Here is an 11,647-nt window from a genome sequence, read left to right as displayed (position 1 = left end):
AACCGGGGACACGGCTAAGTACTTAGTTTGACACTCTCGAGAGGATGTACACTTTGCCCACATGACCTAGCCAGCCCCTTTTACCATGATGCTCAATTTGCTCAAATGGTCGGGTGAAGGCTAAGACGAGACCTTTGGGAAATAGAACCATGAACCACGCTTCGGATCATACCCAACCTACAATCCACTACCTGCCGATACACGACCGGCCATTGTCCTATAACTTAATTAGTCAAGACAGAGCCCATATGACATGTGGTTGTACTGGAAGCTACTAAAACAGAAACCTGTCAAATCTCTTTGTTTCTGGGTGGCCAACCACAAGTGTGATACACGCGACCGCCATAGACATGGCTCCGGTGTAACCACTCAACATAAACCAAGCAAACCACTTCCACCCAGATGATTCATTATCTTAGGTTGTTTTATTACATCAAAACAATATTTCCAACGAAACAAATCACATCGTGATTCCCAATCCACGCATCTAAAATAGCAGGGCTAAGCATTCTACAATACGATGGCGACAAGAATTATGTCATGAAACATATGGCTATCCTAGATAGGTTTTTGCATAGCAATATATATTTAAAAACAAGTCCTACACATACATAGCTACTGAAAATAACTACCAAGTGCATAGAGAAATAATAGGACAGAACGGTGTGTGACACTTGCCTTGGGTGTTGTTCAGACAATCGTTGCAGTCGCAATCGTTGCACTTCGGGCAATCTAACGCAAGCAAACAATTCTTAATAAATCACAAGGCATTACAAACAGAGGAATTAGACAATGAAATTATGCATGCATGCTCTGGAAACAAATTTCGCTTCCTATGGTACATTAAAAACAATTTATTTATTCAATAGGATCTCCACTTAAGATAGTTAATGCAACAGTAATTTATGTATGAAATAATTTTCGAAAATCCAAAATAGGCATACTGCTACAGAGACAATTTCATTATCTTTCATTTGGCGTTGGAATTAATTTAAAAGCATTTACCAAGGTTGTAATATATCAAAAATACTATAAACACTAGTTTTAAATTTGAAAATCTATAAATTTCCGAAAAGTACAAAGTAACAGCACTGCTGTGTTCCTCTCAATTTTATGAATCCAACGGTATATTGTATGCAATTTTTCGAGTTACGGAACTATAGTTATGATTTTTACAAGATTAGCATATCCCCTGTCTTTTACGTACGAAAATTTCTATTTGACATTAAAACAGCGACACGTGGCGCGATCTGATTCGCTGATACCCTTTCACGCGGATCACACTTTTGGGTCGTCGGATTAGAAGAAGAATAGACTGTCCAGATTGAATCTGGGAGCTCACCGGAATCAATGGATGACGGTGGCGACGGCGGTTCAGACGATGAACTTGGCGACGGTTCCGACGGTTTTTGGCGGCGGCGAAGTGGACGTCGAGATGCAGCGGACAACAGCGGTCACAGTGGTGTCTTTTCCGTCGTGTTCCTCTCTCTCGGGTGGCAGCTACGGGCGAATGGAGCTCCGGGCGATGGTGAACTCCGGCGAAAACTCCGGCGAGGAATTACCGGCGTCCCAGTGCTCTGCAGATGGGGAAAAAGTGTGAGGACGACGTTATACCGAAAGGGGAAGAACTTAGAACAAAAAGGAGGGACAGAGGTGGTCGGATTCGTCGGCGACATCAACCTCCGAGCTCCAACAATGGTGGGTGTAGATCGGATCTCCGGCGAGAAATTTGCGCAGCCTGGCGGCGCAAAAATTGAGGCTTTTGGGGTCAATATATTGAGGAGTATATGGGGTATTTATAGGCAAAATTTCGTGGCAAAGGGGTTAAAATCTGAGCCGAAATCGGAGATTTTCGTGGACAGTTCCGCAGGCAGAGTTCGTCCCGTATACGAACAGACTGATTCGTAGACTGATTCGTGGAGATAGAAGATGATAGGCGTGGGGCCTAGCTGTCAGCAGGAAAGAAGAGAAAAGAGCTAGAAAGGAAAAGAGAAGCAACGTGGTCGTGCTGCCTGCCACGCTGTTGCTGGCCTTGGCCGCTTGGCCCGCACGCGCGCGCGTTCGGCTGGTCCGGCCGGCCGGCCTTTTTTTCTTCTTCTATTTCTAGTTTATTTCTTTTGTATAATTTGATTTGAATTCTGATTTTACTGAAATAAAATTGTAAAATTTGTAAAGAAACGGGAGCGATGTTTTGGAACATGGGAGCATATGCTCCCTATATTTTGAAATGCATCTTGCACATATTTTAAATTTCAAAAAAATTGAAATAAAAAATTCGCACGTACATCTTCATGTGCTACGCGCTCACAAAGTCGTTTCATAAAAAATGAACTTATCATGTGACGTGTGTAAAAAAGATAAAATTCAGTGCTAAAAACAATGCTTTTCACAGGATAAGTTTTCTCTTTTTTATATAGGCCACAAAAAATATTATTTTTTCGTGAAACTTGACCCATACACATATATTATGGAGATGTACATGTACAATTTTTTGTCAAAATTTTTCCACACTTCGAAATATGTTTTGTTGGTAGAGGGAGCATACGCACCCGGGAGCCGAATTGAATTTCCGGTAAAGAAACCCAGTACACTATCTGGACAATATGGAGCACCGTTCCGGTCCGACAAGTCGCATACACGTATATAGTTTATGCGTTTGAGCTAATAGACTATTAGCAGAATAGAATAGAATTTGGTTTTTGTGCAAGAAAAAACGATTAAACTTTATCAAAACTGAAACTTTGGCATGGTGCTATGATGCAATGCATGAATTTGAAAATGCATGGATTTTGGGATGTTACAAACCTAACCCCCTTAAGATGAATCTCGCCCTCGAGATTCGGAGTGGCTAGCAAATAGGTGTGGGTGGTCTTCTCGAAGATCTTCCTCTCGTTCCCAAGTGGCTTCCTCCTCGAATGATGACTCCACCGAACTTTGCAAAATCTGATTGTCTTTGTGCGAGTAAACCTCTCCGTCGTGTCCAGAATCTTGATAGGTTTCTCCTCATACGTGAGATCACTTTCTAGTTGAACCTCATCCAACGGAACTGTATCTCTTAGTGGCGTATCCGCCATCTCTGGGTGACACTTCTTTAATTGGGACACATGGAACACATTATGTACTGCTGCTAACGCCTCAGGCAATTCTAACTCATAAGCTACCTCTCCCTTGCGAGCAAGGATTTTATAGGGTCCAATGAATCGCGGTGCCAGCTTACCCTTAATACCAAACCTCTTAACTCCGCGTAGCGGTGAAACTCTAAGGTACGCTCTATCTCCTATCTCATATGTCACCTCTCTACGCTTAGAATCCGCATAACTCTTCTGTCTTGATTGTGCCACTTTCAGCCTGTCACGAATAAGTCGAACCTTCTCTTCAGCTTCCTTGATCGAGTCGGGTCCAAATAAACTGCGCTCTCCAACTCCATCCCATAACAGCGGTGTTCTACACTTCCTGCCATACAGTGCTTCGAATGGAGCCATCTCAATGCTAGATTGGTAGCTATTGTTGTAGGAGAACTCGGCATATGGTAGATTCTCATCCCAACTAGATCCATAATCTAGAGCACAGGCTCTCAACATGTCCTCTAATATTTGGTTTACTCTTTCGGTCTGCCCATCGATCTGTGGGTGAAACGCTGTACTAAACTCCAATCTAGTACCCAATGATTCATGCAATTGACGCCAAAAGTGGGAAGTGAATTGAGTACCTCTATCAGAAACAATTCCCTTCGGAACTCCATGCGAACACACAATCTTGCTCATATAAATCTTGGCTAATTTGGCACTTGTGTATGTGGTCTTCACGGGTATGAAGTGAGCTACTTTGGTCAAATGATCAACAACAACCCAAATTGAATCATACCCGGATCTGGTCTTGGGTAATCCCGTGATGAAATCCATTCCAATCTTGTCCCACTTCCAATCGGTATGGGCCAGTGGTTGTAGCAATCCTGCTGGTTTCTGATGTTCAACTTTTACTCTACTACACACATCACATAGGGCAATATACTCTGCAATTTCTCTCTTCATATTGGACCACCAAAATCTGTCTCGCAAATCCATGTACATCTTAGTATTACCTGGATGAATAGAATACGGAGAATCATGAGCTTCCTGGAGTATCAACTTCCTAATCTCAGGGTCATTGGGCACACATAAACGCTTCTCAAACCATAGAGTTCCTTGTTCGTCCAAGCGAAAACCCTTCGCCTTACCCTTGCTCATGTTCCCTTTTATTTCCTCCATCTCACTCGTCTTCTTTACGAGCTTTTCGATCCTGTCTAGCGAGTGGGCATCACTTCCATAGATGCCAAATAGCCCCGTGGCACTATTTCCGATCCGAGATCCTTGAATTGTTCACACAAATCCAAAGGTATCTCCCCTGAGGTTATACCATTCACATAAACCTTACGGCTAAGTGCATCGGCTACAACATTAGCTTTTCCTGGGTGGTATTGCAAATTCATATCATAATCCTTTATGAGTTCCAACCATCTCCTTTGTCTCATATTCAGCTCCTTCTGAGTGAATATATACTTCAGGCTTTTATGGTCGGTGTACACATCACAATGCTTCCCCATCAGATAATGTCTCCACACCTTGAGTGCGTGCACGACTGATGCTAGCTCTAAGTCATGGGTAGGATAATTCTTTTCATGATGCTTAAGTTGGCGTGAGGCATATGATACTACTCTCCCATCTTGCATCAATACGCTACCAAGTCCTTGACGAGAGGCATCACAATAAACTTGGAAATCCTTCTGGATATCGAGCAAACACGAAACGAGTGCACTTACAAGGCGTTGCTTCAATTCTCGAAAGTCGGCTTCACAAGCGTCGGTCCAAATGAACTTCTTCTCCTTCTTCAATAATTCAGTCATTGGTCTAGCAATTTTGGAAAAGTTCTCTATGAATCTCCGATAATATCCTGCAAGTCCTAAGAAAGTTCGGATATCCCCTACATTTTTAGGTGTCTCCCATTCAGTCACGGATGATACCTTACTTGGATCCACTGCGACTCCTTCTGCTGAAATAATATGTCCAAGAAATCCAACTTTATTCAACCAGAACTCACATTTGTTGAATTTGGCATACAGTTTGTGTTCCCTAAGCTTCTCCATGATCAAACGCAAATGCTTCTCATGCTCAGCATCATCTTTGGAATATATCAATATATCATCAATGAACACAACTACGAATTTATCCAAGTACTCCATGAATACCTTGTTCATCATAGTCATAAAATATGCTGGAGCATTTGTTAGTCCAAATGGCATAACTGTATACTCATATAAACCATACCTAGTTGTGAACGCAGTCTTAGGTATATCTTGCTCTCGAATCTTCAATTGGAAATAACCCGATCGAAGATCGATCTTAGAGAACACCTTTGCTCCTTTCAATTGGTCAAACAAGTCATTGATATTGGGCAGCGGGTACTTATTCTTAATTGTCACCTCATTGAGAGAGCGAAAATCCATAACTAGTCTCTTGGTAGAATCCTTCTTCTCCACAAATAAAACAGGCGCTCCCCAAGATGATGAACTAGGCCGGATAAAACCCTTTTGCAGTTGCTCCCTAAGCTGTTTCTTAAGTTCCTTTAATTCCTCTACATCCATCTTATACGGCCTCTTAGCTATAGGTCCAGTTCCAGGCATTAATTCGATGAGAAACTCCACTTCTCTATCGGGTGGCATTCCCGGCAATTCCTCTGGAAACACATCCGGGTACTCTCTCACTATAAGAACATCCTCTATGCTAACCCCCTTAAGAGAATTAATCTTGGTCCCTCTAAGTTCAAAGGTTGATTTGAAACGGATGCGTTTCTTCTCCGGGGTTGTAAGCATTATTGATCTCTTAGCACATTCTATAACAGCTTCATATTCAGTCATCCAATCCATACCTAGGATTACATCTAGGCCTTGTGACTCCAAAACAATTAGGCTAGTGGGAAAACTATGTGCTCCAATCTCTAGGATTAACCGGCGACACCCAAAGGTTGCTATCATCTCTCCCCCAGGTGAGCTAATTTTTATTGGTGTTCTAATGCTCTCGGTGGGTATCTTATTTCTATCCACAAATACCCTTGATATGAATGAATGCGATGCACCGGTATCAAACAGTACAAGTGCTGAAAAATTATTGAGCAGAAACGTACCAATAACGGCGTCTGGTTCCTCATAAACTTCCTCCACATTGACATGGTTAACATGTCCCTTCTGGAATGGGTTTGGCTTTGCATTTTCCTCCTTCTTCTCCGGGCACTCATTTGAATAGTGCCCCTTCTTGTGGCACTTGAAGCACTCCACCAGGCTCAGATCTTTCCTGGCGAAGCTATTATTGTTCCTGCCATTGTTGCCTCCATGGTTGTGGCTATTCCCTCTCCCAGAGTTGTGGTGGCTGTGACTCTTGTGGCCATTATGGTGGCGGCCATTTCCTCCATGGTCGTTATGTCCATTGCTACCATGCCTGTGGTACCTGCAATTGCCATTCCCATCATGGAATGTGCGTGTTCTCTCGTTGTGACCCCGAGTTGTAGTTGTTGTTCTTCCTCTTGCGGTTCTCGGCTTGCTTTTTCTTTCCCTCAAGGATTCTAGCCTTGTCCATCGGTGTCCGGAAATCAGGAACATGCACCACTCGATAGTTGAATAGCAAGCTCATCATTCAAGCCATCCAGGAATCTCTCCTTCCTCTTCGCATCAGTATCCACATCTTCTGGCGCATAGCGTGCTAGATTGCTGAATTCCTCTATGTATTCAGACACCGTGCGGAAACTCTGACGCAAGTTGCGGAACTCTCTCCTCTTCAGGCTCATAACCCCAGATGAAACATGAGCTGTGCGAAAACCCTCCTGGAACATCTCCCAGGTGATGCCTTCAATAGGATGAGTTATCTGGAAATTGTCCCACCAAGAGGCTGCGGGTCCTTCAAGCAAGTGAGCAGCAAATCTCACCTTCTCCTCATCAGTACATCCCACAGCTTACTAGATCTTTACTCACGAACGCAGCCAATCAAGTGCTATCATTGGCTCAGGTGCATTAGAGAACTTAGCAGGCCTCAACCTCAGAAATCTTGTGAGCATGTCCACTTGTGGAGGTGGATTGTTGTTATTATTATTGTTCTGGTTCTGATTGTTGTTCGCCATGAACTGAGTCATTACTTGCATCAACTGTAGTCCGTGCTGCCAACATCCGTTGCATATCATTATTGTTGTTGCCGGTGTCGTTGTTGTTGTTGTTGTTGCCAGTGCGTGCACGTCGAGGCGGCATCTGTTTGGGTCAGCATAGATGAGTTTTAGATAGATAGAAACTAAAGAAAACACTACCCATACTAATACACAAACATCACAGAACCAAACAATCATAGCAATTGACATAACCAAACAAACAAGCACCGTTGAAAAACATGACAGATTCTGTCCAGATTTCGTCTACTGTAGAAACGGAATTATCTGGGCATCCAAAACAGGTCGGAATCGAACGCCAATTTTTGTGCACGTACTACAGGAAATTCCGCATTTTTAAATTTTTTTTTCAGATTTTTCTGACGCTACAGGAATTTATAAAAAATCGCGCAGTAAACAGTATCAGCAGAAAACTGTAGCTCGCACAGACAACAACTTTTGGTAAAAACGAATTTAATACTGATTTATAAACCTCACGAAAATTCCTAACAATTCAAAGATTCAAGAATAACAAATCCTAAGCAATACTTTGGCCATACCAGAAGACGATATGGTCAATATCCTAGCTATCACGAATATCGATTTCCTAACGAAGAACTAATGATGGGCAAATCCTAGTTAAACTTTGAAGAGGTTGGCGTAGACCGAGGCCCTCATGAACTTGCGCCGCTTCTTCGAGCGAGTGTTCATGGCTGGTGGTGTGTTCTCCTCCGGAGGGTCTTCCTCATCATCAGAAATAAGGTAGTCCACCTCCTCAGGGTCCTCCTCTTCACCTTCATCTTCTGCGTTTGCACCTCCTTGACCTCCATCATCATCGTCGTCATCATCATCATCGTCATCATCTTCATCATCAGATGGCGGCGGTGGCGGAGGTGGGTTCAGTTGCGCTTGGAGTGCAGCAATTTGCGTGTCCTTCTCGGCGATCTGAGCATCCTTTGCGTTGATGGTGTTCTCCCGGATATTGGCGGCATGGTGTAGATCGTTAACCTCCCCGTTGAGTTGATTTATAACCATGGTTGCATAGCCATTCTCCTCAGTCTCCATCCTCAACAACTCTTGAACATCATGAAGGTGGCACTCCATGTCCTCAAGCCGAGCGTGGACCAACAACATCCGGGGCCTATCCCCATTGGTCCTCACCGGGTGTCCTTCATGGTTACGCCTTCCAAAGTAGCGGAAAGACGATCCAGTCGGGAAGTCCTCAAGATAGGTGTGGCAAAGACGAGACAAGGCCTCCTGCATTGCCATGTCCGTTCCTCTATTCCAGCTCGGGATACTCCTTCACAAAGATGATATCCTCCGTGTACGGTGCTATGGCACGCCCACGGATGACAGTCTCAATCTCCCAGCTTCCGTTTTCCAGCTGCCTCCCTCTACAGTACGGCATATGGAGACCCACGCTGCTCGCGGCTCGAGCTAGGTGTGTGTTGAAAAGCTTCTCATGGCCATTGCGGTCAGCGGTCACGATGTGGGTGTATGCTGCCATCTACAATTTCAAACAAGGAATGTGTGAGAAGATGTAATGATGAGAGCTTACAAGAACGAAAGTGCAAGAAGTAAAAGACAGGATTAAATAGGTTTTTAATTCCTATGGTCTTCCTAATCTACTCCATTTTCTAAGGTCACGAACCTACAGTCAACACAATGCTCTGATACCATCTGAAGCGATTCAACCCGGTAAGAATTGAATCTCTCGTGCATAATGTGCTAGTCCCCGGATCGACTCGCTAGCACACACAGTTCGATGAATAAACGGAATAGCAAATGCGTCACTTATTACAACGTATGATCCATAATATATTTATTACAACTTGCATAGCTCATGGCTAGCTCCAAATAACAGAGTTCAAAGCGGAAAACAAATAAATTCAAAGAGCTCCATCACGCCACGAGCGAACATGTTGAGTGGAAGCTCGCGACCTAATATCGATACCTTACTCGTCTTCGGAGTAACCTGCAACATAAAACGTTGCAGCCACGCAGGTCAATACATTTGGAATTGTATTGGCAAATGTCACTTTTGGTGGATATATAAATGGCGCCTAACTACGTGCATATTTGGCAGGTGGAGTTTAGGCACATTTGCAGAAAAGCAATCTTTATTTCTCCTACTTTGGAAGCAATTTTATTTTCTTCAAAACTCACTAACTATCATCACAAAGTCAACCAATGTTACCCATCAAGTTTTATTTAAGAAATTGGAATGATGAGATAATCCAAACAGTTCCAGACTCTAGTTGCTCATATTGTCCATAACCGGGGACACGGCTAAGTACTTAGTTTGACACTCTCGAGAGGATGTACACTTTGCCCACATGACCTAGCCAGCCCCTTTTACCATGATGCTCAATTTGCTCAAATGGTCGGGTGAAGGCTAAGACGAGACCTTTGGGAAATAGAACCATGAACCACGCTTCGGATCATACCCAACCTACAATCCACTACCTGTCGATACACGACCGGCCATGGTCCTATAACTTAATTAGTCAAGACAGAGCCCATATGACATGTGGTTGTACTCGGAAGCTACTAAAACGAAACCCGTCAAATCTCTTTGTTTCTGGGTGGCCAACCACAAGTGTGATACACGCGACCGCCATAGACATGGCTCCGGTGTAACCACTCAACATAAACCAAGCAAACCACTTCCACCCAGATGATTCATTATCTTAGGTTGTTTTATTACATCAAAACAATATTTCCAACGAAACAAATCACATCGTGATTCCCAATCCACGCATCTAAAATAGCAGGGCTAAGCATTCTACAATACGATGGCGACAAGAATTATGTCATGAAACATATGGCTATCCTAGATAGGTTTTTGCATAGCAATATATATTTAAAAACAAGTCCTACACATACATAGCTACTGAAAATAACTACCAAGTGCATAGAGAAATAATAGGACAGAACGGTGTGTGACACTTGCCTTGGGTGTTGTTCAGACAATCGTTGCAGTCGCAATCGTTGCACTTCGGGCAATCTAACGCAAGCAAACAATTCTTAATAAATCGCAAGGCATTACAGACAGAGGAATTAGACAATGAAATTATGCATGCATGCTCTGGAAACAAATTTCGCTTCCTATGGTACATTAAAAACAATTTATTTATTCAATAGGATCTCCACTTAAGATAGTTAATGCAACAGTAATTTATGTATGAAATAATTTTCGAAAATCCAAAATAGGCATACTGCTACAGAGACAATTTCATTATCTTTCATTTGGCGTTGGAATTAATTTAAAAGCATTTACCAAGGTTGTAATATATCAAAAATACTATAAACACTAGTTTTAAATTTGAAAATCTATAAATTTCCGAAAAGTACAGAGTAACAGCACTGCTGTGTTCCTCTCAATTTTATGAATTCAACGGTATATTGTATGCAATTTTTCGAGTTACGGAACTATAGTTATGATTTTTACAAGATTAGCATATCCCCTGTCTTTTACGTACGAAAATTTCTATTTGACATTAAAACAGCGACACGTGGCGCGATCTGATTCGCTGATACCCTTTCACGCGGATCACACTTTTGGGTCGTCGGATTAGAAGAAGAATAGACTGTCCAGATTGAATCTGGGAGCTCACCGGAATCAATGGATGACGGTGGCGACGGCGGCTCAGACGATGAACTTGGCAACGGTTCCGACGGTTTTTGGCGGCGGCGAAGTGGACGTCGAGATGCAGCGGACAACAGCGGTCACAGTGGTGTCTTTTCCGTCGTGTTCCTCTCTCTCGGGTGGCAGCTACGGGCGAATGGAGCTCCGGGCGATGGTGAACTCCGGCGAAAACTCCGGCGAGGAATTACCGGCGTCCCAGTGCTCTGCAGATGGGGAAAAAGCGTGAGGACGACGTTGTACCGAAAGGGGAAGAACTTAGAACAAAAAGGAGGGACAGAGGTGGTCGGATTCGTCGGCGACATCAACCTCCGAGCTCCAACAATGGTGGCTGTAGATCGGATCTCCGGCGAGAAATTTGCGCAGCCTGGCGGCGCAAAAATTGAGGCTTTTGGGGTCAATATATTGAGGAGTATATGGGGTATTTATAGGCAAAATTTCGTGGCAAAGGGGTTAAAATCTGAGCCGAAATCGGAGATTTTCGTGGACAGTTCCGCAGGCAGAGTTCGTCCCGTATACGAACAGACTGATTCGTGGAGATAGAAGATGATAGGCGTGGGGCCTAGCTGTCAGCAGGAAAGAAGAGAAAAGAGCTAGAAAGGAAAAGAGAAGCAACGTGGTCGTGCTGCCTGCCACGCTGTTGCTGGCCTTGGCCGCTTGGCCCGCACGCGCGCGCGTTCGGCTGGTCCGGCCGGCCGGCCTTTTTTTCTTCTTCTATTTCTAGTTTATTTCTTTTGTATAATTTGATTTGAATTCTGATTTTACTGAAATAAAATTGTAAAATTTATAAAGAAACCCAGTACACTATCTGGATAATATGGAGCACCGTTCCGGTCC

At 43.5% G+C, this 11,647-nt stretch overlaps 2 long non-coding RNA genes across 2 annotated transcripts; both read right to left on the bottom strand.

Moving 5' to 3' along the window:
* Nucleotides 1-240: 240 nt before the first annotated feature.
* LOC124698842 lies at nucleotides 241-1,935 on the bottom strand. Its single transcript, XR_007001137.1, has 3 exons — nucleotides 1,681-1,935; nucleotides 1,343-1,577; nucleotides 241-732 (listed from the first exon to the last, which is right to left on the bottom strand). It is a non-coding gene; the product is annotated as an uncharacterized LOC124698842 (long non-coding RNA).
* Nucleotides 1,936-9,761: 7,826 nt separating this feature from the next.
* LOC124698841 lies at nucleotides 9,762-11,367 on the bottom strand. Its single transcript, XR_007001136.1, has 3 exons — nucleotides 11,120-11,367; nucleotides 10,782-11,016; nucleotides 9,762-10,171 (listed from the first exon to the last, which is right to left on the bottom strand). It is a non-coding gene; the product is annotated as an uncharacterized LOC124698841 (long non-coding RNA).
* Between the last annotated feature and the right edge of the window lie 280 nt (nucleotides 11,368-11,647).

Source organism: Lolium rigidum, chromosome 3, assembly GCF_022539505.1.
Source record: "Lolium rigidum isolate FL_2022 chromosome 3, APGP_CSIRO_Lrig_0.1, whole genome shotgun sequence".
Lineage (NCBI taxonomy): Eukaryota > Viridiplantae > Streptophyta > Magnoliopsida > Poales > Poaceae > Lolium > Lolium rigidum.
The sequence above is the reverse complement of the archived record's forward strand: the minus strand, read 5'-3'. Positions and strand labels throughout refer to the sequence as shown.